The sequence below is a fragment of the Neltuma alba genome, unplaced genomic scaffold (assembly GCF_004799145.2).
Source record: "Neltuma alba isolate B1F8T4 unplaced genomic scaffold, ASM479914v2 tig00011497_pilon, whole genome shotgun sequence".
Taxonomy (NCBI): domain Eukaryota; kingdom Viridiplantae; phylum Streptophyta; class Magnoliopsida; order Fabales; family Fabaceae; genus Neltuma; species Neltuma alba.
In genome coordinates this window covers 727,119-733,633 of record NW_021636165.1, presented here as the reverse complement: position 1 = coordinate 733,633, position 6,515 = coordinate 727,119, and the positions used below count along the sequence as shown (strand labels likewise).

At 31.3% G+C, this 6,515-nt stretch overlaps 1 pseudogene; it reads right to left on the bottom strand.

The window, feature by feature from the left end:
* Positions 1-1,991: 1,991 nt before the first annotated feature.
* LOC114714295 (uncharacterized) lies at positions 1,992-2,111 on the bottom strand (annotated as a pseudogene).
* Between the last annotated feature and the right edge of the window lie 4,404 nt (positions 2,112-6,515).

The following is a 6,515-nucleotide window of genomic DNA, read 5'->3' as shown; positions in this document are numbered from 1 at the left end:
ATTGAGAATTTTGGAAGAATATATATATCATTTGTTTCTATTTATAAGAGACTCAAACAACCTATTCAAATATTTATTACTATTATTTTTATTCTTGTCTTCATTAATTACTATATCAATATTAGTGACTCAAGCTCCATTGATATCCAAGTTGGCCTAAGCCATTAGTTACATGTGAGAGTTAGGAGATATATTTTTGAAAATAATTTTACATTTTTAACATATTTGTTGCATTTAACCAATTTTAAACCATATATTTTATTTATGTGATTCAATTATTTATATCTTATAAAAATTATTGCAAATTAACAAAATTTATCATAACTTTGATTTATGGCAAGTGCTTAGTTACCTTATTTGGCTACATGACTCGTTCAGTACCGCTCTTTCTATTGATAATTCGAACCATCTATTAATCGTTCTGATTAAAAAAAAAAAAGCATGAAACGAGAAACATCCATGACATTTCCTAAAATTGATGCTATTCTTGTTTGATTGGCTTACCTCAAAATACGTAATAATATGCATATTAATTATAAAAACTAAATTTAGAATTCGGACATTCATAAATAAACGAAATACAAATTAATTAGCTGTTATACCCACCAGTTATGATCTTATTTCTATGTATTACTTGTGTCCTGTTTTCTCCTAATAATATGCTACCATATAATTACGGAGATCATAGTATAGAAATTTTGTAAGTTTTCATTTATTACCTTTAAATTTTGGTTTAAATATAATCATTCTTGACATTATACTTGCAACATCGTCGATTAATTTGCCAGCAAAAGGTTCCTCCTTTATCACCTATTTTTCGAATATAAACGATTTTTCAATATAATATAAACCAGCAGTGGACTTGTCTTTAATTTTTTTGAATATATGTGCAAAACAAACGATTTTTTCGGTGAACAAATCAAGCAATTTTGTGCATGGGAGAAAACCTGCGATAATTAATAGACTACTACAATATAAATTTTTATGGTTGCTTGTTTTATAAATTATGTCGGATAACAATAAGAAAATTAGCTTGTTAATATTGACATAAAATTTTTTTGGCAAAGAATATTAACATAAAATCAATTGCAGTCATAGTCACAAAACTGAATTTCTTTTTGAAAAAAGAAAAACGCAGGAATTATGTGACTCTGATTCTAACTATGTAAGAACTTTTCCTTCTTTGATCTTGATCATCTTCATGAAGTTGGTAAATATGATCACAAAAAGCCACCTTCTCAGTTCATAAAATGAACATAAAGTGAGTTTATTCGATGAGCCTGAATAAAGAATAATGAAATTCAGAAAGAAAACTGCATATGTTTTTTTATTTTGTGAGAAAATATGAGGAGTTCTCTGATCTAAATCATCATTAAAATGCTAATTTAGACGATATATGATATTTAATTATGGAAAGCTACCCGTTAATCATCTGTCGTTTAATCTACTTTTCACTTCTTAAAAATTTGACGAATTCTATAACCATTTTTTGTACATAATGGTTCAGATTTCTTTTTCTTTGCTTCTGATATGAGTTTCTTTGTTAATTGTGACATTATGAGGTGCTTTAGTTCTTTTTTCTTCCTGAAAAACACGCATTTAATTTGGTTAACAAAAATAATTGTTTATCAGATATCTATGAATAATTTCAAGACCTCATAGTTTAAAAATAATTTCAAAAGGATCGATATTTTTTTAAGTTCAGATTAATTTACATGATGTGATAGATATGTATGGTACTACAAGATCTCATTTGTATTTTATTTGTAGGCTACAAACAAGATCTTATAATTAAAACCGGAGATAGTCTGTTTTATATCATTTTGTAATACTAATTTTAATGCATAATCAGTATAAACTAATATGAGCTTGCGAGAGATTTTATATTGCATAATATTATACTAATATATATATATATATATAAATAGATTGGGCCGAAAAAATTCGGGGCAAATTGGTAAATAATGTTGGTTCTCGAACTGTTGCGGAGAGCTTCTCAACAAAAGAGAAGCCCTTTGAAAAAATTAACGTATGCCGTTAAGTGAGGAGAGCACACGGTATTCTTTAGTAAAAGGCGAAAGAATAGTTCGCTCTGAGCTCACCTCACGGCTGCGGGATCCTCAAAATCAACACACTACCCTTTTTACAGTTTTTCTTCTATAAGTGGAATCTTCTCGGCTCGATGTGGGACTCGTTTGGTGCGTCTGCTTTCCAGTACTGCTCTGTAGTATTCTTCAACCTCGTCTTCGATCTTTACTTGTATTTCCAAAATGCTGTTATTAAGCAGCAAATATTTGTATGGAACCAGAAGAAAACGCGTACAGATCAAATTGAGCTGCTGCTTTAATAATTTATTAACATTCTGACGCTAGTTCTTTTCCCATTACATTTTCTCATAACAAGTCAAAACAAAACCAGTCATCATTATATTGACCCCTCACAAAGCTCTTCGATCAGATCACCTGTGACTGCACATTCCATAACCTGCCATTTGATTCACCACAACAAAGATTAAACATCTTATTAGTTAGCTGATATATATTTTCAAATACAAGTTATGACAAAAGAGAGAGAGAGGAGAGAGAAGGATGACACGTACTGGAATCAGTGAGGAACAAGGAGGCCAGAGTTTCTGAAGTGAAAGTCTTGAGATTGACCCAAAGTGTGGAAGTAGAAGTTCATGGCAACAGAGGCGTGGTTCCAGTGTGTCTGGGTTGAACCACGCGTTGCCCTGCTTAATATCTGAGCAATCCAGTCTTGTGCACACATAATCTATGTTTCCTCTCAGCATTGCTTCATCTGCCCCTGGTTTTGCCACGCACCATATTCTCTATATTCATAAAGCCTCCGAAAAAAAAAGTTATTCAAAACTACCATTTGTATAATCTATTTGATGAGATTTGTGTTCCAATTTCTAAAGCAATATTCATTCAACTTTGATCAATTACTTTCTTTTGTTGCAATAATCTTTTAACTTATTAATTAATCTAACTAAATATATCATGTCATGTATGATTATGAAGAGTCCAAATTTTGTACTTGTTACAATCATGCTCCATGCTGAGATGAGATTTATACACGGTCCGAATCTTTTTTCTTTCTTAATTTTCATAATCCATATACAAAGTTTTTTAACTTTTTAAATCATGAATTTGCATTGTTTACTTGAATGGTGACCACCGAACCAATATTTTTTATTTTAAATTTAGATGCTATGTTTGTTAAAATAATATATATATTTATTTATATATGAGTGAGCAAATTCCTCGGTCACAAAATATAATATGGCTGACGACTCTTATGTGGGCCAAAACTAGTGTTTTGAATTTGCCAATTCCTTTGGTGGGTCACGGCTATCTCCTGCGAGAAATTTCAAAATAGCAAAATAACCAAGGCTTAATTAGTAAATTGCAGCAAGTTGGACAAACCAGAACAAACAATTAAGGGCTCATTTGGGTTGGCAATTATAAGCACTCATGAGTATGTTTCATATAAGTGAAAATAAAACTCCTCCCATTTGCTTACTTCATATTTTATAAATCAAGATTAAAATGTTGCTTATAAACCATTCAAAATAGACCCTAAATTGGCTTAGATGTGATTTCAAAGGTCAGTCGTTTGGAAAGTGAAATCATCAACATTTTTTTCTTTAATTTTCTGAGCACACCAAAAACAAAAGATTGAATGCAAAAGATAAAATAAATTATCCAAAGTTTTTATTCTCATATCAGATTCAATAGTTTTAACATTCATATTTGACTTAATTAATTAATTAATTAGCACGCTAGTTTTGTATACTCACCCGCTCTATAATTGCAGGAAACCCAACCCTGCAACGTTGTATTAAAACAAATTAGTGTTATTCGACAACGTTGGACAACCCTAAAATTTTTTTATATACTCCTCTAATTCTAAATGTAAAAGTAAATGAGGAATTGTAAATGTTAAGAAAATTAGTTAAGTCCCTTGTTTATTAAAAAAAAATGCGTATAGATTTCCTTAAAGTATCAATTCTTATCATTTGCCTGAGTTTCTTTTGGTTTTTTTTTTAATCCTGTTGTGATGACAGGATTTTCTATTCTTTGTTACTACCTCCGGTCTTTAATATAAGACCTCATTTAAATTTTATTTTAATCCTGAATATAAGACCTCAATCCACTTTGTCTCTTGTATTTACGCATTTTTCCCCAATATAGTCATTATAATAATGATAGTTCTAGTCAATACACTTGATTACCAAAGATATTGTAGGAAAGACAACACATATTTATTACAAATAACTAACTTAACTAATTACTTCCTTGATCTCCAATTAGGACTGGAGATAGTAATATAATTGTTGCATTGTTTTCAAAACACGTATTTTCATATATTTAAAAAATACTTATGCTTACAATCGGATCTATGGATTTCCAAAACAAAACCTATTTTAAACCGTCAAATATTAGCTATACAAGCAGCCTATTATATACTAAATATTTGACAATTTTTTCAGTTAAAACCATCAAGCATACTAACTAATATACGATGGTTAACAACCGTCAAAGTGTTTTTTCTAACCATATATGACATAAGTACATTTGACAGTTAATTATTATAAAAAATAATAATTGTCAATCATTCTCATTTTTGTAATAGTGAGTGACATATTGAACTCGAATACGCGTGTGAGGCAGAACAAGAAGGGGCAAACGAAGGGTGAAAAACAAGAGAAGGGGCCCGCCGAGCGAATTAATTGATATTCTAAATGAAGATATATGTTGCTGGAGCGGTGTTTCCTCGCAGAATTCTAGTGTAATTTGAGCTTGTTTATTATTATGAAATATTAAAAGATAAACAACTAAATAAATTCTAATTGTAAGGCACACACATTCTTATTCAAATCCTGACATTCATTAATTTTAACATAGAATATGCCTGCAACAATTTGCAGAGTTGCAAATTCAGCGACGATGATGAGACTAGATCCGCCGGAAGTTACAATTCTAATAGTTCCTCCTGACACAGGCGTGATACTGATTCATGACGGCGGCGCGTGGCTCAGAACTGGTATGGGTTCGTAACAACTTCCACCTGCTTCTATAAATTTGCAATCCCGAGAATTGTTGCAGGCATATTCTATGTTAGAATTAAGCTCGACTTCAGTGGCCGACGGCTTGGCAATGCACCACGTGGTGGTCTGGAATTCCTGCAATATACCCCAGTCCTAAATATAAGAAATAGTTGACTAATTTGAGTAGATTAAGAAAATAAGTTAAGTTAGTTATTTATAATAAATAGGTATTGTCTTTTCTAAAATATCCTTGCTAATCAATTTTATTGGTTAAAACTATTATTATTAAAAGGACTATCTTAAGAAAAAATAAATAAATATGTGTTATAAAGTGAATTGAGGTCTTATATTTAGGACAAAAATAAAATCAAATAATATTTTATATTAAGAACTAGAGATAGTAATATTCATGATAAGAGCACGATCTCACCTCACAAGGATGCTCTATATATAAGCGTTATACATCACTATTTTTAATTCAAACCAAGTTTTGGCTTTTTCTTACCAGTCCTTCGGCCCTCCTTGACCCTCCTCCTGCACCATATATAAGTAAATTATTCATGGTCAGTGTATATAGTAGAAGGATACAGATGCAAAAGGATCTGTGTTTATGAAATAAGGAATTGCCTTGACCATATCTTTATCTCTAGAGAATAGTCAAAACCAGAACAACAAACAAATTTTATCTGAGATGATCCGAACCCACCCACCAAAACCTTAAATTCACAATCATGAACTAATGTCAGATTAATGATCAGTGATGACTTACCGTGGCTGACGACCACCGGAACCATAACCCAAAGGACATCTGGCACTAATCTAGCCATGCCTCACTTTGCTTCTCTCCGTGCGATTCTAATCGAGCGTTTATATAGCAGCAAACTGAGAAAGAGGCAGGTGGCCGATTTGAGCGTATTTGCCAATTTGGTTTGTTCCTCTTTTTTTTTTTTTTTGGACGTATAGAAAGAAAAAGAAACCATTGGAGCTGTCAGATCATATTCTTAATGAGTCAAATTTAGAAATAAAATTTTAAATATCGCTAAAAATAAGTAGAAACATAAAAAATGAGAAAAGAAAAGCAAACAAACCGTCATTACACGGCTTGTCTTCTATTATATACTTTATATACTGTATTTTCTTTTTTAATAGTGGGCACTTGGCTTAGCTTCCTCCAATTTTGAGCTCACTCATTAGTCATTAACTCATTATCTTCAGGGCTGTCAACATTACTCTTTCCCTTTAGTTCATTTTAATGCTCTTCCCACTCACAATGCATCATGCATGTGTTTAATATTTTCGTGATGTCCCCCTAACCCCATTTGTTTCTTTTTTTCCCCCCCAAAAAAGATATTTTTAATGAAGACGTCCCGTTTTCAACTAGAAGTCATGTCACAACCTTATTGGTGCAGGCACAACTTCTTGATTATTCAATAAACAAAATTTTCAGTTTATTATAAACAAT